The sequence below is a fragment of the Struthio camelus genome, chromosome 1, assembly GCF_040807025.1.
Source record: "Struthio camelus isolate bStrCam1 chromosome 1, bStrCam1.hap1, whole genome shotgun sequence".
Lineage (NCBI taxonomy): Eukaryota > Metazoa > Chordata > Aves > Struthioniformes > Struthionidae > Struthio > Struthio camelus.
Genome location: NC_090942.1, coordinates 219,061,052 through 219,088,249, shown reverse-complemented (window position 1 = coordinate 219,088,249; position 27,198 = coordinate 219,061,052). Strand labels below are relative to the sequence as shown.

The 27,198-nt window shown below is 39.7% G+C and overlaps 1 long non-coding RNA gene across 2 annotated transcripts in view; it reads right to left on the bottom strand.

Annotated features, from left to right (window-relative positions):
* Nucleotides 1-27,198, bottom strand: part of LOC138065656 (uncharacterized) — a 1,053,146-nt gene that overhangs the window by 337,991 nt on the left and 687,957 nt on the right. The gene's annotated exons all lie outside the window — the stretch shown is intronic.

Here is a 27,198-nt window from a genome sequence, read left to right as displayed (position 1 = left end):
TGTACATATTCATGCCCATTGGACTAGACGTACGTGTACACTGTACACATTGTGCACCATCCCATGCTAGAAGTACTGGCTAAATTAAAAAAAAAGGAGTATCACTAACAGAATCCTTTTTTTTCCAGATGAACAACCATACTAGTAAATAACTACAGAGTGCAGCGCTGGCTTTTGGGCACGATTGGTATAAACTATCTGGGTGTCAAAACTGACTTTTCTACATTAGAAGATGATGTTAAAATGGGACATGGCATAATGTGGGCAAAGACCAAGGGGTCGAGATTATTTTATTGTCTGCACTAACAAAATGCTAGAGCAGTTACTGAGTAATGTGTAAGGAAAACACAAGTCTTACAGTAAAATTTTTAAAAAGAGAATCTCATAAAATGATAGAGTTAGACAAAACCCGTAAAATGGAAATTGCTATAACGAATTGACCAGAAAAAAGTTGGAAATTTTTACAAAATAAAATCTCTAAAGCCTCAGCTCAGTAAAAACTTCTGTGAAAAAGGCACACAGTGTGCAGGTTATATTTATGGACCACAACAGAAACCAGAGGAGATAGCAGTTCTGCTATAATAATAATTCAACAGTAGTTTCTTGATAAACTCAAGCCTTCCTGTGTTATCCACAATCAGTTGCCTCAACATACACCAAAAGGTGTGAAAGATCTCTAAAAGGAGTCAGTGTAGAGCAGGCAGGATTCCAGTCAAAATATTAGGTTTCAGAGAACTGAAATTACAGTGAAATATGTACAAACATTGTCCCCATCCTGTTTCGGCTGAGGGAACTAAGGAGAGATTTATCTATAAAATGCTGATGAAGAAGTTTGATAAGCACGCGCTTGGGAGGAAAATACGCAAACAAAATCACAAGGAAGGTGCAATCAAGCCGGCGTGGAGGTTGTGCTGCTATGGGTGATGCTCACAGCAGGAGCTATTTCGAAGCCACATCAGCTCCCCAGTGCAGGTCCCCCAGATGGAGGTCCCAGCACCTCTGGAGGCAGTCCAGCACAGGCAACTGCTGTTTCTGCTGAGACAAATGTCCTTCAAAGTCTGGGTGAGTGCAGTACAGCCTTTAGAAAGGCAGATTTAAGAGAAAAAATTAGAAAGTGTTAGCGAAGTCTAGGGGAGGGTTTAACTGGGTTTGCAACTAATAATCAGCCTCCTGTTATTGGTTTTATGAGCAATAATCAGTTTTAATGAATGAAGTCAATTTTCAAATTTTTCCCTAAAAGATAACAGAAGGAAATAACTTGAAGAAAACATGGCTGCATCCCGGAGGTCAAGACAGTGACTGCAGAAATTGCAGCTTCTCTGCTTGCTGTGTGCACTTTCCACACTGCTGCCTCATGGTCAACTTGTTGTCCACCAGCACTCCCAGGTCCTTCTCGGCAGAGCTACTTTCCAGCAGGTCAACCCCCAGCCTGTACTGGTGCAGGGGATTATTCCTGCCTAGGGGCAGGACCTTGCACTTGCCTTTGTGGAACTCCACGAGGTTCCTCTCCGCCCAGCTCTCCAGCCTGTCCAGGTCCCTCTGAAGGGCAGCACAGCCTTCTGGTGTCTCAGCCACTCCCCCCAGTTTACTATCATCAGCAAACTTGCTGAGGGTGCACTCTGTCCCTTCCTCCAGGTCATTGATGAATACACTGAACAAGCCTGGACCCAGGACTGACCCCTGGGGGACACCACTAGCCACAGGCCTCCAACTTGACTCTGCGCCATTCACCACAACCCTCTGAGCTCGGCCATCCAGCCAGTTCTCAAGCCACCTCACTGCCCACTCATCTAGCCCACACTTCCTGAGCTTACCTAGGAGGATGTGATGGGAGACAGTGTCAAAAGCCTTGCAGAAGTCCAGGGAGACAACATCCACTGCTCTGCCCTCATCTACCCAGCCAGTCATTCCGTCATAGAAGGCTATCAGATTGGTCAAGCATGATTTCCCTTTGGTGAATCCATGCTGACTCCTCCTGATCACCTTCTTGTCCTCCACATGCTTAGTGATGACCTCGAGGAGGAGCTGTTCCATCACCTTTCCAGGGCTGGAGGTGAGGCTGACAGGCCTGGAGTTTCCTGGCTCCTCCTTCTTGCCCTTTTTGAAGACTGGTGTGACATTGGCTTTCTTGCAGTCCTCAGGCACCTCTCCTGATCTCCAGGACCTTTCCAAGATGATGGAGAGTGGCCTAGCGATAACATCCGCCAGCTCCCTCAGCACTTGTGGGGGCATCCCATCAGGGCCCATGGATTTATGGATGTCAAGTTTAGACAAAAGATCTCTAACCTGATCCTCCTCCACCAAGGGAGAGTCGTCCTTTCTCCCGCCTTCCTCTCTTGTCCCCAGGGTCTGGAATTCCTCAGGACTGGCCTTAGCAGTGAAGACTGAAACAAAGGCAGCATTCAATAACTCTGCCTTCTCTATATCCTTTGTTACCAGGGCACTCGCCCCATTCAGCAGCGGACCCATGTTTTCCCTAGTCTTCCTTTTGCTGTGGATGTATTTGAAGAACCCCTTCTTGTTGTCCTTGACATCCCTTGCCAGATTTAATTCCAACTGGGCCTTAGCCTTCCTTGTTGCATCCCTGCACGCTCTGACAACGTCCCTGTATTCCTCCCAAGTGGCCTGTCCCCTTTTCCGCATTCTGTAGACTTCCTTCTTCTGTTGCAGTTTGGCCAGGAGTTCCTTGCTCATCCATGCAGGTCTCCTGCCCCCTTTGCTAGACTTCTTCCTCAGAGGGATGCACCAACCTTGGAGGAAGTGATGCTTGAATATTAACCAGCTCTCTTGGACCCCCCTTCCTTCTAGGACCCTACCCCATTGGATTCCTCCAAGAAGGTCCCTGAAGAGGCCAGAGTTAGCTCTCCTGAAGTCCAGCGTTGCAATCCTACTCAGTGCCCTGCTCCCTCCTCGTAGGATCCTCAACTCCACCATCTCATGGTCACTGCAGCCAAGGCTGCCCCCAACCTTCACATCTCCAACTAGACCTTCTTTGTTTGTTAGTACAAGGTCTAGCATTGCACCTCTCCTCGTTGGTGTCTCCACCACCTGAGTCAAGAAATTATCATCAATCCTCTGCAGGAACCTCTTTGACTGTTTGTGCCTAGCTGTCCTGTCTTCCCAACAGATGTCAGGGTTCCTATTTATTCCCCATGCTGCGTGCATTGGTATACAGGCATTTCAGAGGGGCAGTCAAGCATGCAAGCTTCCCAGGAGAGGTGCAAGAGGATCCTCCATAGCCATGTTCCATGCTGTCTCTCCGGCTGTATGCACCGGCTGGAGGCATCCTGACTTGAGCGGTGTTTATGAATGAGTTCACATTGATAAAATGAGGTGGTCATCTGGATGCTAAGCAATACTAATCTATAGATTAGTAGAGCAGGTTTTGTTTTATCCTTTTGGCAGGTTTTTCCTCTGCTTCTGTTTTAATGTGGATCTTCATGTGTTTGTGCTTAGAATGATTCAACAATTCTTTCTCTTTATTCCTCCTGCTTAAGCTCTTCTGACTTAATAAATGCAAGCAGAAAAATTTATTTTGTTTGCAGTCAGCACTCAAAGTAACGGCAACTAGACACAGTCGAGAACAGCATGGTCGGAACAACTGCCATCTGGAATATTTTTATCTGTCCTCTAGATCAAGATATTACTCTTCAGTGTCTCGGGACGTTGTGGCAGTAATGACAGTATTAGCTCACTCATGGCCCATTGAGCCCCTAGGTGTTTATCAGAATTTCATCATCCTAGCTGTGGGGGAAAACTCCCATTTGCAAGCGCCCTCAGAATGCACTATTTGCTGGACCATCCTCTGCCCACCACTTCACATGAGCCACCTACCAAGGAGGACTGAAGGGCTGTTTAGCAGCACAAACGAGCAGCTTTCAGCAGTGCAGGGTGGGGGAAAGGCTAACCTGCACAGGATTTTCTGAAGAACTTAGGGGGAAAAAAAAAGTTATTCCTTCACTGGTTTAAAAACTGCTGGCTGTGTTACGAGCACATCTAATTTTTTGATGGATACCGTTTGAAAAGGACAAGGTGTCATTCAGCCCTACCGTTTCCTGCGGCGAAGTGCATCTTTCATACAGATGCCATAAGCTCTGTTGTTCCATGTCTCCTACCGCCCCCGTAACCTTTGCAGGAAGTGAGCCGCAATGAACCGGCTCGATCTGCACTACAACACACTGGATATGAAGCAAAAATGATCAGAAATACTGTTCTTTATGCCACTGCTGCAGACTGCTTATGAAGCTGCAGATCACACAGGTGTCACTTGCTTGGGAGGTGTTTTTGCTATGCTGTTTCAAGCTTAGGATTCATTTTTTGGTTGCAAGTGGGTAATGCATGTTGGCCGTGTTCTGCTTTCTCCTGCCTGCTCTGATGGGAGGTGTGCTTTAGAAACACTTGTTGCAATAGTTTCATCCATGGATCTCAAGGTAATTTACAGATATAAATTAAGGCACAGCATACCTAAATAAAGTAGTTTTCTGCTTCAATGCCGTTAGAAGCGGGACGTGAGCAACTCAAACAAGTTATGCTTACCACAGCATTTTCCTGTCTTATTAAAAAAGAACAAAGAGGGAAAAAAAGCATAACAAAGATTATTCCCATGCAGTCATAGCTTATCAGCTTAAGGGAACAGATTTCTTTTAAAGACTTCATTTCCTAGGAGCGAAATCCAGACCGACTTCAGCCTGTGTCCAGCTTTAAGCATGTCTTACCGAATGCAGACGGTTCGCTCCTCTGAACAGGGCCTAATATTGGTGCAATGAAGCGACTTGCCCCACTCCCTCTGATTCCTGCCCAAATATCGTTAGCCTTTGACTAGCCTGAGAACCCATTCATTTTCCTGATGCCTCCCTGCTTCATTTACCCGGTGTCGTTTGTCTCTGTGATGCAGAGACGCAGCAAAAACATAACATTGCTTGGCTGGTTTGCACTGCAGCTAGCTGGGCTCTATGCTTTCCTCCTGATTTACAGCGTCGCTGCTCATCCCATCGCATCAATCACGGCATCTCTCGTTACAGGAAGAAGAGTACCTAGGAGGAGGCAAAAGTGCAGGCGGGGGAGGAGGAACGACGGACACGGACTCGCAAACCGCCACGCGAAGAACGGCTGGTGTTAAATTTCTGTCTGCAGAGGGAGAGATAAAATCTGGCATGTAAGGCAACCGAGCCGCGAATGGCTGTTTTAACTTCATTAAACTGCGATTACCGGATTCAGGAGGGAGGGAAATGATGCTTCCTTTAAAGGAACATATAATCACGAACACAGCTTTTTTTTTTTTTTTTTTTTTCTCTTCTTTTCTCTCCCTAAAGGGAAATCAACATGACAAATAGCTTGCGAGATAAGTGTGATATTTCTATGGTAATCCTGTGTTGTCCTCGACTGTCCAAAGGCAAATGTAGGTAACTATAAGGTAGATGAAATACAATCCTGACATTTCGGCATGTTATTAACTACGTGCCGGATATGCAGAACATCCCCAAAATACAGACAGGTCCCGCTTCTGTGTTTTTTGCAAAATACCAGTTCTCATCTCCTCATGGAAATACAAACTGAATGTTGCTCTCCAGATAAGCTTTATATTTTAAGACAGCCTTCTTCTTCCACTGTGCTATTTCCATCTCCAATTAAAGCATTGTATGCTAAAACCTCAATGCTGAGTTTCTGTTCCTTGCCAATCATTTATCCCTCACAACAGTTAACATCTGTTTTCCTTCTGCATTGCTTTTCTTGAAACTAATCACGGGTTTGGACAATATTCCCAGTGCAGATATCCTTTCCCATCTGAAATATTGTAGAAATGCAACTCTGGTTCAGAGTTTTGCAGCTCAAATTTCTCTGTTATGATAGGACCAGTGAAGAGTCCAGACATAAACATGCCTGAACTTCAAGCACATTTTGGTTTCCCAATGTTGTGCTTAGGCTTACATGATGGTAATTCTGTTGAGTTCAGTAGAATTATTCCTGGCTTGCACTATGGCAAGGGAAAGGGGGAATAAAGATTAATGTCAAAAGCAATTCCATTAAAAAAAAAAAAAAAGGAACATTTGTTACCTATGTGGTCAGACTCTGGAATCTTTACCTAGTACTTTGTAATCTAAAATTAATAATGAAATGATACATTACTTTGGCTCAAGCAAAAACTAAATAAAGGACTAAAAGATTTGGATATATGCACACAGTCTGGAAGTGGATTTTCTTCCTACAAAAATGCCTATAAAAAAAAAAAAGAAAAAACAACTCTTTCGTTTCAAAATTTGATTTTCCCCAACTCTAACTTTCTTTGAAGTGGATGTTTCCAATATATTATCCAGAAATTACAAAATTTTAAAAAGTAAACTATTAACTCTTCTTAAATCTCTCTCTCTCACACACACACACATGTGCATACCCATGTACAAATGACATCTACAGCAGAAAAGTAGGCAGCTTGATTAGGACAACGAAACCAACTTAATCTTCTAAAAGAACGTCCAACTTCACAGCAGACAAAAATTCTAGGCCAAATTAATTAATGATACATGAACTGGCACTCTTCAAAGTTTTGCCACCTTCTGCCTAAATAAAGGTTTATCACTTAAATATCATCACTGCTCATCTTTAGCATGCTATCAGGGAGTCCGGAGGGTGCACAAACCGTACACCAGCTCTGGAGGGAAGGTATGTCCCAACGTCTCACCTTCTGCATATTTCTCTTTTTCCTAGTAAAACGCGCACACACTCTTACTGGATGTAACCCACATGCTATTTCGTTCACTTAGATTACTTTCTCCATGTTTAGATGATAACTGCGATTTTCATGTGTGATTTAGGAGAAGTAACTGCCATAGCGTCCTCTAATACTAAGAAGTGAGGACTCGTCTCCAATACTATGTGTTGATTTATGGGTCGTATTTCGGTTTAGAACAATGAGCCGCATCCGACCCACAGCGCAGGGATGCTGAGCTCAGGCAGGGGCATCACCACGGCGAGTGACACAGCTGAAGCAATGCACCAGCTCAACCAGAATTTCAGGACTGGGATTGCAATTTGCATTGCTCAATAATAAAGGCCCTGAGACCAAACGACACTGACTGGCTTGTGTCCACACTGCTTACGAATAGTTCCCTTCAGAGCAGATTTTTCTTGGCCAGAGCTATTTTGAGCAGTTTGAAAAAGAACCAAGGAGAAAGCTAACAATTATACCCCGCGCATATTAAGGGTCTGGTGCTTAAGCTTGCTCCCTGGCCCTCTGCGTTGTAGTTTGGAGGCAGCTAAACGATACCTCTCAGCGGGCATTAGCTGCAGTAACGATGCAGAAGGGAAAACCGCACCTGTGCTTCCCGTGTTGCACTTGGCAATGCTGCAGACCCTAAAATAATCTGGTCAGAGGACTACCAGACTGGGGACTAGAAAACAAAGTTGATTCAGTAATAAAGAATATATGATTTATACGCAGTCTAACTCAGTATGAACAAAAATGAGAGCTAGACAGTTTGAAAGATGAAAAAAAAAAGACAAAAAGAAAGAGCAGGAATATGTCAATCAAAACCACAAGAGGTGAGTGATAAGGATCGACACCGTGGTAGATGAGACAAGGCCTTAAACTTGACAAAGAGAAATTGGCTCAAAAGAGCAACTCAGCATCTATAGAAGGTATGAAGACGTATATCTATAAAGGAGATGAATGGGGCAAAAATAGAGAAAAAAAGGAAAGAAAGAAGGTCCTGGCCTGACAACACCAAGAAATTCCATTACACCAGAAACCTGCTGTGTCCATGCTGGGCATATTGCGCCTGGAAAGGGGTTGCCATTTAGGTTGCCATTTAACAGCACTTCTCTCCACCACCACACTCGCCACACTGATAGCCGCGTTTTGGGATCTGCATGTCCCTAAGCAGGTAAACACATATGGCTTGCATGTGCACTGAAATGAGATTTCCCTTCCTCCAGCTCACGTTTAAGTCTTAACTCATTTTGTTTGACATGCCAGTGGTTTCTGTGGATTTTTACCTCAGAGGCTTGACCTTCCTTCCTGGGACACTTCTCTCAAGCAACTGATTTGTGCAGACTTAAGAGCTGTGAAGCAGAAAGTCAGAGTCGGACCTAGCCACAGCCATGCAAGTTCAGAGCAAATCCATTGTTTAATGGATTGTTTAATCCACTGTTTCTCAGTGAATCTACATCTTAGGCCTAACCCACCACCACATCCCTCCAATTCTTCGTGAACATAACCTTAATGACATCAGTAGGGAGTCAATGATGGAAAAAAGGATTCATGCAGCTGGATTTCCTTCTCTTTCTCTAGACTATTATGCTTACGATGGATACCAGAGTCATTATTAAAATAATGAATTGAGACTGATCCTCCAGAAACTTTGGTATTAATAGTTCTCTAGCCACATATTTCCTCTTTTTTTAGTAAGATAAAATTGCAGGTATTCTTCCTGTAAGTAAAACATATTAATGCATGCCTCAAATTTTGCTAGGACACTCTGGCTATTATCTGTGTGCTTAAGTGGAGTAGCGTGTGTCAGATGAAGAAATACATGGTGGCTATTGATCATACAAAGATCTATAGTGCCATAAAAAGGAAGAAATTGTGCTCTGAGAAGTGCGGTCAGGGATAACAAAAGATACAAAAAGGGTAGCCTTGACAGGGCAGAAGACGTTTGCTCTTTTTTAAAAAATGCGACACACTTTCCCATGCGGGTGCTTCGGGGATTAGAAATGTGGTTAGGAGATATTTTAAGAGAAAGTTATCAGAAATAAGATATTTGGCTTATCAAGAGATTGACCAGTCAGGCCATTAAGTGTGGATTCAGCTCCAGACTGTAGACACCAAAGTTTGGGTGTCTCAATTTGCCTACAAGAGAGCTAATTTCTAGTTATACTCAGTGGTAACCAACACAGTCAAAGGAGTCTGGAGAATTGCTCAGCTCACCCTAACATAGACGCATTCAGCCAGGCTCCACTGACTGCATAACTAGCTCTCAATTAACTACAAAAGTGAATTAGCTGTCTAGTTCAACACCTGCTCCTCCTTGTCTACAATTCAGAGCTAAATCCCTGGCCAAGTGTGTGATGCTAGAATTAAAATGGCATAAATGCCCTGATGTTTAATCAATGAGGGAATCGTGTGCTCTCAAGCCAAGGAGGCTGTGGGTATGGAAGTGGTGTTGAATTACTAGCAAGATTTACCGTTGCAAGAACGATTCTCTAGCACTGACACTAAAGAATGACGATAGTTCTTCATTTCTGCCTAGGGAAGCCCAGGGCTTACTACAATAAGTGCAATGTGACTGGTGAGCATTGAACCTAGGAGGAGTAACGAGTGCTAAATTAAGCTGTGAGCAAATCTGATCTTCGGCACAAGAGGCATCTCAAGGGAAGAACGAGGATTATGGACCACAATGTAGATATCCATTCGTGAAATACTTGTTAGACTCTAAATTCTATAGTGATGATATATACAAAGTCAGTTATTATTTAAGTTCAGTCACTAATCCTAATACACCTCAGTTTGCCCTGGGGAACTTGGTACATAACTAATTGCTACCTATTGATTGTCTGAGAAAAGAAAAAAAGTTAGCTCGTAACTAATCTAATACTATGTTTAGAAACCTAGATATGAATTAGTGGGAAGCTGTATAGGGAAAAGCTTACTTAGTTTAATCCTAATAACCAGACTATTTATACTAAAGATAACATACTAATATATGTGTGTGTGTGTGTGTACGCACAGTTGTAGATATTTTATAGCAGGATACTGCAAAGAGAGAATAAAAACAGCTTTTACCATAACTAATACACAACTAATTGATTTTTTTCAGAAAAGTTTTTTGTCATTTAACTTTTATTGAGTTTTTGTCCTTTCATAACATGAATTTAAGCCCTTGCTTGCCTACATCGTAATCTGTGCATCAATTGTTATTTTCCTTTCTGCATCTGAAAAGAAGGTTTATGATCCTTGTTTAAGCAGGTAATGTATTTTTTGTCCTGAATACCAATAAGGAATTGGGACATATTCTACAGCCATATATATTTCTTTTTTTTGGGGGGGGAGGAGGGCAAATTTCACTGTTCCGCTGTCACAGAAGAGCCTGCAATTGTGCATTTACTCATGCAGGACAGGTACTGCTCTTCAGCTTTGGGTTTAGCTCTGGTTTACTCATTGCCTGAAGATGCTCTCTTAAATTAAACTACTAAACAGGAAAATAAGTTTGACAAATTTGGTATAGAAAATTGAGGAGAATGAGGTACAGCTGGAGAATGAAAGGTAACTCTTTAGCAAGCTTTTCTGTGATCACTTGTGCTCTCAGTGACAGAGAAGTAACTAGCACAGAGTCCTAGAATAAAATCTATATCTAGATCTAGAAATAAACATTATGTATATATATATATATATATTTTTTTTTTTTTTATACAAAAGAATCTCTATTAGAAATTGTCAATAGACTGCTTAGAGTATGGAAGAAGAGTTTTACTGGAATTTTAAAGTCTCGATCAAAACTTGAAATGTCTCTGTGTTTTCACTTTGAAGTTACAGTTAATGCACTCTTATAAAAGCTGATTATTTTCAAAGGAGCTAAGATAAATAATGCAAATAGCATCAAACAAATCATGCAAATGAGATCCCATAGACAATCAGTAGCATTTTCAGTGCAATTTCGGCTGTTTTGTTTTGCTCAGCTTCTGCACAAAATTAACATGTCGAACACAAAGGGAGCGAGGGAAGGTACATCTGCTCCTCCTCGGAGCTGGTGGTGGGAACTCAACAGGTAAATTCAAACTCGCTGTGGCAGTGGCAGATCAAAAGTGGTCAGCTGGAGATTATTTACTTGTAAGCTGGCTGGCATTTGATGACGAAAAATCCAATGCAAAGCACGGTCGCGTTATCAGATTGGAAATGCGGAAGTATGCGCCACAAACACTTTTTTTATTCTCACAAAGGCAATTTCCCAAGAATCTAAATTTAAAGCAAGATGAGGTACCAGAATTGCAATTTGGTATAACCAAGAGGGGATGGCAAGGAGAGGCAGGAGGACTGTAATAATGAGGGCTCTGAGGTCTGAGCTTTTATACCAGGAAGACTTCACTGAGGCAGTGGAGCAACAGGATAGTCATTTTTGGCACAGGACCACCAGCCCGCTGGGCTAGATCGAGCACCAATAGAAGAGGTTCATCAGCACCACTGCAAGGAGCTTTCTCAGGGAATCAGTCTTCACTGAAAAAATAATAATAATTGTTGCAGTAACAGAAACGATTTGCAAGCTCAGACCAGATTTTGCAAACAGAAAATAAGAGCAGGGAAAAGACACTATCACAAGCTTCACAGTTAAACTGCAGTATAGGTGATGAGGTTGAAAATACTGCTTATTTTGGAATAAAGATGTTAGCCAAAATCATAAACACCTTAGGAAGGTGTCTCAGTTGCTCAGCAGCAAGGTGCTCTGTAGCAGGAAACCTGTATTCTCCAGTCAAATTAAAATATCCTGAATACTCACCATGCTAAAAAAAAAAAAAAAGATAAATGAAAAGGTTATTTTTGTTAAGCACCTTTACTTCAGAGAGGAGCAGCATCGCTTCCGACCCCCCTGTGCAGTGAAACACTTCATACAGCGTGAAGCACCATCGCCAGCAAAGGGCAAAAGTCTTCTCCAGGTTACTGTACAGCTTGAACCAAATCCCTTCTTGCAGACAGGAAAATCAAGCCAGAGATTTGCTTGATTTTACAGAACACAGTTTGCCAGACTAGAACACACTGTACCATTGATTTATGTTAAACTAAACAATCAAGGAGCAAAAAATACAGAATGCTGAATGTTGTTATTTCAGAGTCACTTTTCAGAGTGTAGCCTCATTTAAGAATTTACAACAATTTATATTATCACTGTGTAACATCCAACTCCTACTTCCGACTCTATTAGGACATATTTTTATGTTACGCAGCTGTCTAAAAGCTTGCTTTTGCTTTAAAGACAGATGCAAACAGCTGTTTAATGAATCTGTCATTTCCTTATCTTCTCAATTTTTGCAGTTTGATTATTTCTAAGTGGTGCACTGTCTTTTAGAGACATTTCTTGCAGGAAGAATAAGTCACATTTTCTTCTGTATTTCTAATATTTATGTCAACTTGGGAAAAATATCCTCTCAACATTAAATCTTTAAAACTTAACAAAAAGCAAAACAAACCAAAGTGAGGGAATAAGCTGATACATTAGACATTAAATCTGATGTGATGTTTTACAAGTTTGATCTCACAAGGAACATGTTGTCAAAGGAAATTCTTCAGCTTGTTCACATGCTCGGGAGCTGAATGCCATTTGGCTGCTTGATGGAAGTGATCCTGAACAATATGCTAAAATGCCATATATCATAGGTGAGCAGTTTTCCCTGAGACCTGGTGCCTACAGTCTAGACTGATTTTTAAAAATACTGTCAGTTGCTGCTATAGTCTAGCTCTCCTCAAGTTGACGTATTCTGAGTGGCAGATTGAGGATGACAGTTAAATACATTTAAATGTGAAGACAAGGGAAAAGGGTGGGGGGAAGGGATGAAATCACAGAGAGCTTCAAGGAATATCTAAAAAAGCAATCAGGTCTGCAAATAGTAATTATGATGAGAACCATAAGAAAACTACTAAAGCAAGACCTTATAAGTTATATATAAACTCCTATGTGAGTGATATGATTTCGAGCACATACACACCATCTTCTTTCAAATAAGTATAACCGAACCATTTTAAGAAAGCATGCTGTACTGCAAGAAAGTGATAGAGTTTGATTTTCAGTTTCGGATTAGTGTTGAGTTCTTTTTTTATTGAGTAAATCTGAGCCTAGAGGTAGAAATACTATAGCTCTGATTCACGACGTGTTCTCATCTCTAAAAAACATATCTGAATTATGAGCTTTAGGGCAGAAAGGAGTCAGGGATAAGAGAAATAAGAAAGCACATACATGGAAAACTGGGAGCTTTCTGACTAAGTAGTCAGTGATTTGCTGACTAGATGCAGCTCGTGATATTTATTTAGGTGGCCGTGATCACATTGTTGTGGGGAGCTGTCTGCTGGGGAGATGTATCAGTGATATAGCGATGTCTCTGCCTCCAGGTTCTCCCAGGTACTCAGGTGCACTGTCCTGCCTCCAGCATTTTCTGGGTCGCTCAAACATTTCAGGTCCTCACAGTTTAATTCGTAATATTCAGAACATTTCACTCCCGCAATGTTAATTAATGCTGGCCATCCTAGTGAAGATATTGAGACTACTAACACGGGCGTAGTTACAAATAGGTCTTATCTTACTTTTTCTTTATATGCTAATCTAATCTGCAGATAATCCTTGCCCATTGACAAACCAGAATGACAAAACAAACCTTTTAAAAGGTACGCAGTTATTGAGTGAAAATGTTTGCCTGTAGGCACCAGAATAGGATACTGAGAAACATCTAGAGCAACTAGAGACCCAAATGAAGAATTTCATTATCATATTTTTGACTGAGAATCTTTTTTCCTGAGACTGAGAAGGATGCTGTGAAATTACATACACGCGGTGGCCCTAGCACAAGGTGTGTGTGAGTAGTTATATTTTCAGATAAACAGAAACAAATCATATGGCCTACAGAAGTATTTGCCTACCAGATGAGATACGGCCTCATTGGCTTATACGTGGTGAACAGTTTCTGTACATCAAAGCTGGATTTCATCTTACTTTACTTACATGTTGAGGAAGTAATCTAAAGCAACCCAAAATAAATCTAGATTATCTTATCTAAAGGTAAGATGATTGCCCTAAGTCTCCCTTGTAGTCAGTGAAGGTGAGGAGTCACCTTCAAAGTGTGACTAGTCTGACCAGTTTTGGACATCCGGATCTGACCAATTTGGGTGAGATACTTCAAAAGTTCTTGTCCCTCTGCACTGATTTTAAAGCGAACTGCGATGACGAGCTCAGATGAAGGTGCTGCAGGCTGTTCAGATGACTTCTATTGCATGTCACCATCTATTTTGATGTGACTGCAAACTGAAGTCCTGATTAATGGAGATATTGAAGATCCTGTTCTAGGAAAAGCATGACTTTTAGTTGTCTATGTACATTTGATCCAATTGATTTTCTAGGTAAATTCGATTCAATTGACTGATGTGACAGAATCAAAGAATTATTTATAGGAAGTGGTCAGTTTTTTTGGTACTTTTAAAGATTTTCTGATAAAATATTCTGCCTATTTCCTTTCTTTCTCAAATTTGCTAATCTATTCAAAAATATTAAATGCCACAATATTATATATTTTTTAAATCTATTCAGAATATTTTGACTGTAAATTTTCTATGGAAACAAACTTAAAAAAAAAGTTGAAAACATCATTTTCTCTCAGACCTTTTCCAATAATTGCATAGTACTCAGCATAATACTTTCATGTGTTAAGCTACAAAGCAGACAACATATCAGGTGATGGTGATATCCCAAACATAGAAATAAATGGCAATAGTTCCACAGACAGCCACTGAATCAAGATTTTATCCCCAGTTCTTAATGTAGTACTTATATTGACATAATATACTCCTATGCATATGATTACATCATTGTAGTAAACTCCTCTGTAGCCTTTGCATCATCCAAATCCTTTGCATCCTTCCAAATTTTGCCCAAGTATAGGCTGCTGATGAGAATGAATAAAATGGTCTTCGCTTTATGACATATCTGTATAGCATTTTTAATATTTTTTGTCGTATTTGAGACACTTTCTAAAATGAAAAGCCCTGCCGATGAAGTAAAAGCATAGTCTTTACAACATAAACTTTGAAGCATTGGCCAGGTGTCCTACAGGTACAGAGGACTGCTGCTTCAGGTCTTTCCTCAAATACATAATGAAGTTAAGGAAGTTTAAGAAGTGACTGCAAGTATCCCCTGAGCTGCCGGGACTCCATGTGTACCTGGTCAGTCGCTGTGGATCTGCTGACGCTCACTGACCCACCACATGTCCTGTCTATACTCTCAGGAGCTTTGCTCTCCTCCATACCATATGCTTCTTGGGAGACTTTCAACAGTGCACTTGCATCCCTTGATTTCCATGATGGTTTTTGAAGGTGTGTGAGGTATATTTCACATACTTTTCTGGAGAATTTGGCTGCTAAGCTTGCAGAAGTTTTGGAAAAGGATAAACTAAGTGAGCTATCAAAGAAAATATATATAGACATTCAGGCTCTAAAACTACTCTATCGCTTGTAGCCTCACTCACCTCCCAGTAGACTCATTTTAGCTGAGAGCTTATTTCAAATAGGTAAACAGGCTAAAAAATATTCCTGTACAGAAAGACAGTATTTAAATTATTTTTCATTATGTTTTCATCGATCTGGAGGAGTCCCTTACCAGAAATATTCCTGCTGGGAAATGAACATGGTTTAAGCTGTTTGTTCATAAATATGCTGCAATAAAAGTAAGGAAATGATATTTCTGTGTCTTCTGAAGATGCTGACATATCTAAAAAGTGGGAATTGCTCAGGAAGGGAGGTTAGGGAATATATCTACAAGTATCCCCGCTAATATATAGAGACAACTTCCAATAATGTGCCTCATTTACTGTTTTATCGGTCATTATTCACCTCTGCCAGTGACTTGTAACTCTTTGGTTACCACTTAAAAATTCAAAATTTGCAGTTATGCAAAATTCAGGTGCCTAGTTTCAAAGCTGTTGGCTTCAGTTTTTGTGGGAGAATGTGGGTGGAGAAGCATTTCATAGTTGGGACACTATAATCATTCTGATATAGAAAGAAAAATTACATTTTCAAACTCTGTGAAATTAGCAGAGCAGTATCTTTTTTACTGTAGTTATCGAGAAAAAAATGTAAAATTATGGTTGAAATACTTGTCTTACTTCACGTAAAATCTGTAAAGGAGAAAAATATATTAATTGGTATTTAACTGAAGAGCTGCAGGCTCACTGCAATAGGAAAGAGGTGCAAGAGGGAACAAATATTTCCCTGTCTCACTAATGGCTTTGTCCCTGTTAGATTTTTAGCAACTAAAACCTTTGGCTTCCTTGGTAAGAGTGCTAAAACGGAAAAAAAATGCTATTCCAGTTTACAAGAATGGAGGGAAAGTAAAACCTGCATGGCCTACGAGATAGCTAAAAACCAAACGATGAACGGTAAGTGAAAGAGTTGCCCTGCAGGACTTCAGTCTCCTGTTTCTGGGTAGCATCTCCCAGAGTCTGCCTTAGGCTGTGAAGTCACTGCTCAGGATAACTCTTGGAAACCAACAGTCCCAACATCTGTAAAAAATTTGATATTGCACAGCTCTGAAAAAGGCGACTTTCAGTAACTCAGATATCTCAGCCACTTAAGCTGGGAATGTGATTTCATTATGCCTTCAGTTTTTTGCTCACACAAATTTCAGTAAGGCCTTGGCTGGACAGTGCTGCGAGCACTTATCATCTCATTACTTCTAGTCACTCTTGAATCCAGGACTGTGCATTGTGCAGAATGAAGAGGCAGATTTCTGCCGAATTTTTGAGGTGGATACCTTCTTTCTGGGTGCAATTGGTGCAATTGGTTTAGAGAGTAAAAGTCTGAGGAGCCTTGAGGCTTCCTTTGCATTTGGTCTATGACCAGCTGATCTGTCACAGTGGCTTCTCTCATCATTTCCCATCTGGTAGATATTTTCTTGGCTAGTTGAGACAGCATGTGGTTTACTTTTGCACATGTTCCTTGTTCTTTTTATATCAGTAATGACACAGTGTCATGATAATAGGAACTAAAAAATAACTGCTACTCCAAGTGAGAGCACTGCTCTCTCAGCTAGTAGACAGGAGTTGCCAAATTTGCTTAAGCCGCTCTGTGGTTCAGCCCCGCTGAGAGTGCTGAGGATTTTCCAGATGCAGAGGAAAATGCAATCATTGAAAGCATTGCCGTTCCCTGCAGTTTTTACTAGGAGTCTGATAGACCTGGCACCACTAAATATCTCAGATCTTGGAGGCATGTGAAAATTTAGTTTTTCCTTTAAAAAAGAAAAAATGGTTTCCACTGTGGAATAATTCAGGAAGCATCACTTCAGGGCTGCCTAAAAGTCTCAAAAAGTAAAGGACCTAAATGCATTATCCTTGTGATAGCCGTAAGAAATGCTGTTTGCATTGTTAGCTCCATGACTTTTCTTCTGCCCTTTCTTTCCTCTTTTGCTATAGAAACCCAAAAAATCTTCCAGTAAAAATCCTGGCTTCTTACTCTTTGTCCTTTCACCCCCTAGATTCACTGCAGTCATGTTAGTTCAGACTCTTCACGCCCGTTACTTCAGCATCCCAGTTCCAGCAATGGCGAGCGCTAGAGTTTATTGGACAATGATTTAGTTTTCTCCATCCAGTAACAAAAAAAAAAATGTTTTCTTTAAAAATAATTCAAGATCCAATTAACATATGGTAACTTAAAATGATTTATTTCAGGCTTTCTGAAAGTTGTGAGCATGCATATTGCCTTGAGTCCTGAAGAGAAAAAAAATGAAAGAAAAAGAAAAAAAAACAATTTTGACAAAAAATCTATATCCTAAAGGCAAAAAAAAATTATAAAATTATCATGTGAATCTCTGTCTTGCTAAAATAGTCCTATATATTTTTATTAGCTAATATCTCACACTGCAGGGGAAGGCGCAAGGCATCCAGAAGTTGTTGTCTGCAGGTCCCTAGACGCATTATAGTAATTTTTACCCTGATAATGTCTTAAATTGTGATGGGTCCTATTTTCAGTAAATTTTGAAGATAGAATTGCAGCTGGTGAACATTTGTTCTCTGCAATCCCTGGAAATATAAACAAAAAATAACTAACTGCTTGGCTGAAACCTCAAATGCCAAGACAGGATGGCAGACGCTACAAAGCAGTATTTACAACACTAATGAGGCAGTAATGACTAATAGCTCAAGGAAGCTTATTTAACAGTCAGTTCACAGCTGGTAAAAGAAATCTATAGCAAAAAATAAGTATTAAAATTATGAACTTAAAATTTAATAGAAAACTCCTAATATTAATGTTTTGCCAAATTCTCAAGAAGTTCGCTGTACTCAAAATTTTTCCAGAGTGAGCAACGATTTGGTGTACTCTGTTTCCTGGACATCCAGCTTTGCACGCTAGTTTTCAGAGTGGAGGTGGTTCAGCGCTTTCTAAAAATCAGGTCTTAATATGGTGATGAAGTTGAGTAAATAAGAATTGCATCATGCGCTGCTACTTCTGAAAACACAGGACTGTTATGGAGGAATAAAAGACAGGTTTTACTCTAATTTTGCTATAGTTTTGCAAAGTTGAAACTGGTCTCATAATTATAGAAACCATCCTTCATCACTGCTCGTAGTTAGCTCCTTCACTTTGTCTTTGCAATTTGTTTCCAAGAAGTCATATTAATGTAATCATGTCCAGTCAATAGCAGCTAAAAGGAAGCAGGTGTCATGCATAATGGATTTCCAGTCTCACGGTAGCTGGAACGGAAATGTTTTTGGTCAAGGATGTTTAAATAGGTTGAGAAAAGATAAATCTGAGACCAAGCAGCCATTCTCAATAGCCCCTTTCCAGCACCACTTTGGAATCTCAAAAAGAGCTGAGATCTTCTGTCCCTCCCCTCTCTTCAAGCTAGTTCTTTCATTTATCCGTGCAAAGCATTCTCTGACATGTGAGAACACGGAATAAATAAACAGTTTTGTTTTGTGCTTGAGAATGATGCTAGAGCATCCACAGAAATAAAGGCCTCGTTAATTCACACAGCACAGGCAAGCAGTCCGAGATCAGAAACTTACTTCAGCTTTACTGTACCTTGGAAGTTGGTAAGATTAAATAATGGGGGAGGAAAAAACAAAAAAAAAAAAAAACAAACCATGAGGTGAACAATGTCTTATCCAGACATTTTATAGTTCTAAGAATGTGCTGGAATTTATGATTTTTTTAATTATTATTTTTCAAAGCTCCTTTGTCTGGCGCGACTATAAACCTAAGCGGAATTCTTCAGAGCACCAAGACTTAGTTGATATTCTCTTTCAGACACACTAAAAAATATTATAGTTCTACCCTCTGAGGAGTCACGCTGTGAGCAATATGATTTTCAGAATGGGAAAGAAAGGTATACATTGGTTATGGGCGATCTGCTCTTCTGACTTCTATAATCAGCCAGGATGATGAGCTATGGCCTTCCTCATTATAACATAAAATCAGATTTACCTCTACCAAAAGAAATGATAACACTTAGCATTTATACAGCTATTTATCTCTTAAAGCATTTTGGAAATATTAACTAATTACAGGTAGAATTGTGATGATTCCTGAGAAAAGATCACACCCTAAAATCCTACGACTGACATTAAAACTCCCACAGGGAAAAGAATCCTGGAAGCCTGTCTCGTTTTTACTTAAGGAATTACTCGCAGGGGAGAAAAAAAATCCAACAGCTGCAACATCAGTCTTGTTATGACGATGTTGCTGCTGTTTACAATTGTTCCGCAAATATTCCTCATCAAAAATTTTGATCATCAGTTTATCAAAAGGATGGTCTGGTATGGTGCCTCCATTAACCTGAAACGGAGATGGTGACCCGAGATTTTTTGTTGTTTTTTTGTTTGCTTTTTTCTGCCCCAAATATGTATTGTATTAGATGGTATTAGTTAGCTATGTGTTGATCACTCTAGTGAGCAAGTACAGCTTAAGTTGTGCGACTCAGCGGTGTAACTGCTCTTTTAAATCAATGGGTTACTCTCCTAGGTTGGAAAAAGCACCTTTCAAACAGAAGGATGAAAGTCAAAAGTAAAACTATTATAGTAATAATCTGTATGGAAAGAAAAGTAAAGGATTTAAGGTTCTTGAACCAATTTATAGACAAATGTTGTCCTAACATTTTTCAAATGGTCATGTGAAAAGGTCATTTATAAAGGAAATCTGAGGTTTGGAAGGAAATTTGCTGTGATTTCTTTTTCTTTTACGCATATAGTCTTGATTTTCATTTCTTAATAGAGACCATTAAGCAGTAATAGTACTTAATAAGTGCTATATTAAGTAATAGCAGTAAAAGCACTATCAACCCATAAAGGGAATCTGTAACTAAACAGCTATCACTTCTTTTTTGGTAGAGGGTTTTTTTTTTTTTTTTTCCAATTTATACACTTCAATCTGTTTGCATCTTTGAAAGCAGGCCAAAGAAATACTATTTACTCTTCAGATAGATATTCTGGATACAGCTCTACTTCTTCCTGAACTGTCCCAGTACAGATACTGTCCTACTTATGACCGAAAGGTCATCTACATGAAAAAAAGTTGTATTTGCAGAGCGAGTAGTGCTGTTAATCAGGACAAAATAATAATGATAATGATAATAAAAAATTGCAGTGTGCTATAGTGACACAATCCAATTACTCCTACTATCCGGGTGAAAGAAAAGAAAGATCTTAGGAAACAGGGAAAGATTCTGTTTTTCTTTCTTTTCCCCTTTCTTGGGTTCACACTCTGGGCAGGAAGCTTCTTGGATAGAGGACAGATTCTTGGATGTTAGACACTGCCAGGGTTTCCGGACATCTCTCAGACGTACTGGTTCAGCTGCTCCCAAAGATGCGCATGAAGTGACAATCTCTTCCACCCACTATCAATGCTATTTGCGTACCTCCCATGTAGACAGCTGATGATCACATCTCCTTGTAAATGGAAAGCAGAATGATGGCAACAAGATAAAATAAAACTTGTTTACCTAATAGTTACCTATCTTCAGATCTATGCTTTTCTTCCAAATCTCATAATCCTTCCAAACTGACTTACTGTAAAGTTACTCCTCTACAGAAAATCTAGCAATCTTGTTCTTCCAGAAGGGTTTAACATTACCTCCAAGCCATTGACACGTTTGCTCACAAATTGAACCTACACCTAAGAAACACGATATAATGACATAGAACAGCTGCACCGGGCTTTATTTGGTCTTGATTTAGTAATTGCAGTGGTCAAAAGTGCTTCTGGAAACCAAAAAAAGCCCAGAATTGGACCGTGAGCCGCAGGAATTATCACAGCATGAAGCCTGACAGATGCTCCATCTCTCGGTCAGAAACAGATCCATGGTCTTTGGTTTGAGAAACACTCTGTTTTGACATTATATAAGTGCTATTCCTGCATTCTCGACAATGAGCAGAGAACTGCAGTGAGCTGCAGGCTGGAGCTTCCAGCTCTAGCAAAAAAAGCAGCCCCTAAAACCTCTCGGAAAAGCAAATAAACTCACTGCTGTCTGCCTGCTCCTCTCGAGGTAACAGGATGCTTGAAAGCTGGCAGCAGCTACCCCTGGAGAAACATTGGCGAAGCAAGAGCGTAGCTATAGGGAACAGACTGACATGGGTATTTCCACAGTTATTTGTTATTTTTCTATGAAATTCTCTTTTGACTATTTAGAATCTTTCCTTAATGTCAGAGTTTGGTAAGGAGAACAAGCCAAAATGAACAAGACAAACTAAGCAGCCTTCCTCCCTTAAGTTTGCTCATCACTTATATTTAATTTAGGAAACAAAAAAAAAGTAGTGTTTTAATAATTATTTATCTTTTTTATTATGCTAAAATAGTTAATAGATCCTATGGAATGCTTATCAAGAAGTAAAAATTGAAAAGCAAGTTTACTGAATAGAAATTTTAATGGAAAATATATTTATTTCAAAATTTTCCAATTTGAACAAAAAATGGCAAAATCTATTTCTCGGTATAAGATTTAATTCATTTTGAAAAAAAAAAGTGAAACATACATGCAGAAAAAAATAGGAAAAAAAGTTATTTATTTCATTTCAAATACTTCTAAATAAGTTAGAATTTTTTGACTATAAGTAGTTGGTAATAAATTGTTTCCAGGTTCCAATATAACTCAAAGACATTTCTATTTATTTGATTGTCACCTATAATATACTTTAAAAAAAGGAAAAAAAAAAGCAAAAAAAACCCAGAAAGACCTCAAAAGAAATTATAATAATGATAAGGACATGCAATGTAGGTAATTTTCTCAGTACCTCGCAACAAGTCATAATGCTAATCGACTCTAGCTAATGCCATTGAAAATGATATTATTGCTAATATGAAGTGCAGAATCCCTCTCCTTTTTCCAGTTTACTCTTTGCCTTTGACTATTTTACCTTTGCTGAGCACTAGGAAAAAAAAAGAAAGCTTCATCCACCTCTGAGTGCTAATCACCAATAAAATAGTTAAATATTGAAATTCATGGTTACACAGCTCACATTTACTGTCAGAGGGTTCAAAGCTGGCTGCGCTGAAGCCGTGTGCATGTGCTAGGACGGCAGAGGACTCTTGGACGGACCCCTTCGGACTCCACCAGCGGGAGCTTCGTTGCTGGTTTAAGCAGGATAGGCTCAAGCTCTGCAAAACTGATTTATAGCCTATCTCTGGCGAGCAAAGAATGCAATTAAACATCGCTCCTGCCTCCTTGAGGGTAGTCCTCCTGATTTGGGGTCTATCTGCTCACACTGGTGATGTCTTAAGAGACAGAAGCCTTCTTCAGCTCATGTCACATTTTCTTGACCGCGGTGTAAACAGGAGAAAAACTGATTGCCTGTCCTGAGAGTTTTACAGTATTTCTCCTTATATTGTACATACCATCATATAATGTCTGCAGCACGTTACTGGTGTTGCAGATTCAGGGTATACACTCCTAGGAGAGTTCTTAACCTACAAATGCTTGCACTTCATTTTCTTTTTCCACCGGTGCCAGGAGCAAGGCTTATCATGATTTGAACAACGAAAACCTACAGAGAAAGCTGCGAGGAAAATCAATTTAAATCCCAGAAGTCCGAACAGACTACAACTCACCAAAAATAGAAGGAAAAGGAGGAGAATAAAGAGGTCCTGCTTTTGTTTATATCAACTTCTTGGTAAGCCTGCTTTCCACGTATGGTGCTCTTACACAACATCAAACCACCCCTGATTATGAGGACGACTGGCATTTTACAGAAATAACATGGACCGGCCCTGCTACGTCTGTTGTGCTGCTGCAATTAGCCAAACGCAGACAATGCGCTTCACTGAACGTCTCACAGAAGGGTTGAATGACCCTTTCCATCTCCACACACCTTTTTTCTTCTTCCTTGTATTATGCTATGTTCTATTATGCTATGTCATGCTATGCTACGCTATTTTCTATGTCATATTGTGTTGTTATGTTATGCTGTTTCCTATGCTTGTAGCCCTTTGGGGATGTATGATGAGAATAGCAGCACACATGAGGAAGCAGAAAATACAAAGCAAAGAGCGTAGGTTCAGGTAAAATGACAGCTGCCATTAGAGATAAGGTAATTTAACTAAAAGGCTCCAGCAGAGATTAAAAACTAGCCCACACTGCCAAGCGACCAGAGAAAGAAAAAAGCTTATTTTTGTCTGCTGTTGCAGTTTCTTCTTCTTCTTCTTTTTCTCCCCTTCTTATGGGAGGAGTGAGCGCTGGTGAAATTCATAAGGAATTTTCTCCTCATTTTTCGTATATCCTCCTAAAAATAGCAGGAAGAAAACAGCCTCTTCACCTTTAAACAAATTGGTTTCCTTTTGATAGAAGTTGTTATCCAAGCCCAGCCAGCTCCTGCTTTTCCCTGTCATGCCCCACAGAAGAAGAAATACAACACACCTGGGAAGGAAGAAACCTTGCACATAAACATGGTGCTTTTTAAAATGCATATTCGGCCTTTTGGGTGTGTCTGAAAAATAAATCGATGAAAAAAAAATCCCTATCTCTTACTAGCTATTCGACTGGATTATTGACTTTCCCTTTGGCCTTCAAAAAGAATATTTTCAATGACCCAAAACTGCACAATTAAGAAAGTACAGTTCCTTTCCCTGCACATTTTTTTTACAGAACAACTGGAATCATACAAACTGCCTGGACGTCAGAGAGCTGAAGGTGTAATATTGGTCAAGAAAAGCCAGTCCGAAGGCGAGATTTGAGAACACAGTACTTCTTGTGAGATCTCGGGTAAATGTGTTATCCACATCTATCTCCATCTTTCCATTTGTAAAACCAAGTACCCCTACCTCGACTATTTTCTGCTGTGTAGATTGATTTGTAGCAGAAAAAAAGAAAAAAATAAATAAAGGTGACTCATAAAACATGCTGATGACGAAGTCCCCACGTACTGAATACATATTTACAACTCCTGCAGATCGCCTCAGCCAAGAGGGTGCTAGCCACCTCCTGGCATTGTGTCGTGCTCCTGCTTTAGCAGACTCAGACGCCTTTGCACCCCTCTACTCCCTACAAACCAGCGACTAATACATGCTTTTCTTAACAGGGATTGATATCCTAGGAGTAATAGATGCAATAGATAAATAAGGGGAAAACAGCAAACTGGTTAAGTTAACTGGAACTGATCTACCCATCCCTGAAACCGGCCGGGATTTTCACTTTAAAGAAGGACACTTTAAGCAGCCACCTTAAAAGGTTAAATTACCTTAGGATAATAATTTCTGAGAATGCTTAAAACATAATAAAACCCAACTTTGATCTGATTTGAATACTGTGAAGTTTGTCTGAGACAGGAAGGAGCAATTAGCACACCCTCTAAGGGGAAAATTCGAGGCAGTAAAGATGACTGTGCAGACTGGAGCCCTCTTAATCTAAAATCGCTACACATCACCATACAAGGTTATGCAATTTTTGCCTCATCTTTCCTTGAGAATCTTTTCTATCATTCAAACATTTTTTTTCTATCATTCAAACATCTTACTATTGTCTTTACTTTCAAGTTCAGTAAACCTTTTAACTGCACTCCCAGCTGGAAGAAGTTAGGAAATTTTCAGTAGATATTTGTAGGAAAATATCATTTTATCAATGCGTAAACTTTTCATGGAGAGGGGAAACTATAGAATAACATTAGTCTGACAGTCATGGCATTCGTAGGTGATGGGCAGATCAAGTCTAAGCTCTTCTCTGTCAGACCTGTTTCACTTTGTGTAAATTATGATGTATTCAGAAACAAGGAGGAGGAAGGACCTATAGCCAACCAGTGATCAGAAGACTCATGTAGGGTAAGTATAGAGACAGCATCAAGTGCTTTCAGTACTTTGCCTGGAGTAAGATTTAGACTCATATCACCAGTATCTTGGAACAGGGAAAGGAACTTCAGGCTTCTTGTATAACATATTTGCAATTTCTCTTTCAGACCTCAGAAAGGGCTGTTTCATCTTGTGCAGGAACAATTCTCAAAAGCTTGAAAAGCTTTTTCATGTGCACAGTTTCTTATGCAGGTCTCTTCCCATCACTCCTTTCTTTTGGGGTTTGTATGCCAGAGTGCTTTGCATGCAACCCTGAGTGAAGAACAAAACAAAACAAAACAGAAAACTCAAGCCTAAGGCAACCAACCAAAACCGACCAACCAATGAACCAACCAACCAACCAAACAGAGAAACTATTTTATTCAATGGAGTCATCAATCCCAAATTAAGGGACTATAATGGGACTAAAGGAAAATTCAGTTTGTGAAGAGATCATCGATCTTAAAAACAACGTCAATCTAATAAAATTGCATCTTTCTACAAACCATGGCCACTGACAGTCTTAAACCCTCATGGTCACAACAGAACAAGCTGGAATACCTTCATTAACAGAATTCCCATGTCAGCCCATGCTCTGCGAGGACCAAATCCCACAGAGCCATGTTAACGCACGACTACATGCGGTATCCTGATTTTCAGTAGTATATTTCCACCCAGGACCAGCAATGACTTCACCAGGGTTTCCTGCACAACAAGTCCAGGTATCTCCTGCCTTTGAAATGTATACACATGCTCTGTAAGAGGAGCAGTCTTAAGAAACTCCTCTCTTCCTTCTGGTCCACCAGCAGAAAGAAAGAGGTGAAAGCAGCACATACAGATATCAAAGATACAGATATTAAAGGTAAAATTTTACAAGTGGGTTTGGAAGTTTACAAGCAGGTTCGTAGGTTTACAAGTAGGTTTTGAAAGTATCCCCCTGTTGCTGTAGCAACTGACCATTGATTTTTTTAGTAGTATTTCAGTTCTCTAGATGAAGCAGAGTGTATGTTTACTTATATGATTCAAGGATAGAAATATGTATGTATGTGACCACAAGGTACTTCATCCATGGAGAATCCTAAACTGGAGTCCTCAGTTGGAGAAGCTGACCCATGACCCAAATGAGCAGCTCCCTTGTGAATACACAGCCCTGCAGTGTTGACCAAGGCGGACATCACATATATTCGTATATACTCGGAGTGATAATTTACTGAGAAGCATTTATAAAAGTTCATTTTTCTGTGATGTAAACAGAAAAACAAAATTCCAGGAAATGGAGCTCTTAACTGAAGAGATCGATTTAGTACTCTCGCACTTCAGTAAATTACTCACTCTATTGCAGTCACTGGAGTAGGTTTCGAGTGGGCAAAAACCTAGCTGGAACATTTAGAAGACAAATTTAACCATGTTTAGGTGTTGCATCTCTGAAACAAGCATTTTCACTTTTTTTTTAATAGTTGTATATACTACTAAAATAACCTATTTACATACCTAAATTCATCTGATTCAGAAAGATGTCACATTATGGAACAAGCTTGTGCTTTAAATGATTTAAAAATTATTTGAGCTAATCTTATTTTTAAAATCACAAGTATAAAACATTTATTTGATGATGGGATAGTCCCTTACTTTCCAAAGTTTAGAGGAAAGTAAAAAGTGGACAAAAGCTACTGTAGGCAATATCTTCTGTTGAGACACATGATTAGACATCTGACAGACTTGAACTGGAATAGTATCCCCAGGCAACCAAACCTATTAACCTTTTTCCAGCAGCTGGATAAATCTAAAAAGCTCAGCAGTATCAATTTATACATTTGTTCAGTCCTCAATGAAATGGAAGTAGAATGATTCAAAAGGAAAATCATGTGCTGATTTACAATGCAATATAAATAGCCAAATTTGGGACAAAATTGTGCAGTAATATCAGCATGACTACTCTGAATTAGGCAGTTGAAGATAATTAAACCAAAAATAGTATTTACAGATTGCTGGATAACCTCTCAGATGATGTGAATGTGTATAGATGGTTGAACTACAATAAAGAAATAAGAGATCTAATATAGGTGTTGAGAAAATGGAAATACAGATGAAAGAGGTAAGAAACCCAGCCTGTGTAACTTAAAGATACATAGTCTAGAATTGTTTGACCATTAGATTTAACAATACACGGATAAGCATTTTTAAGAAGGGCATTTTGAACTCCTGCCTTA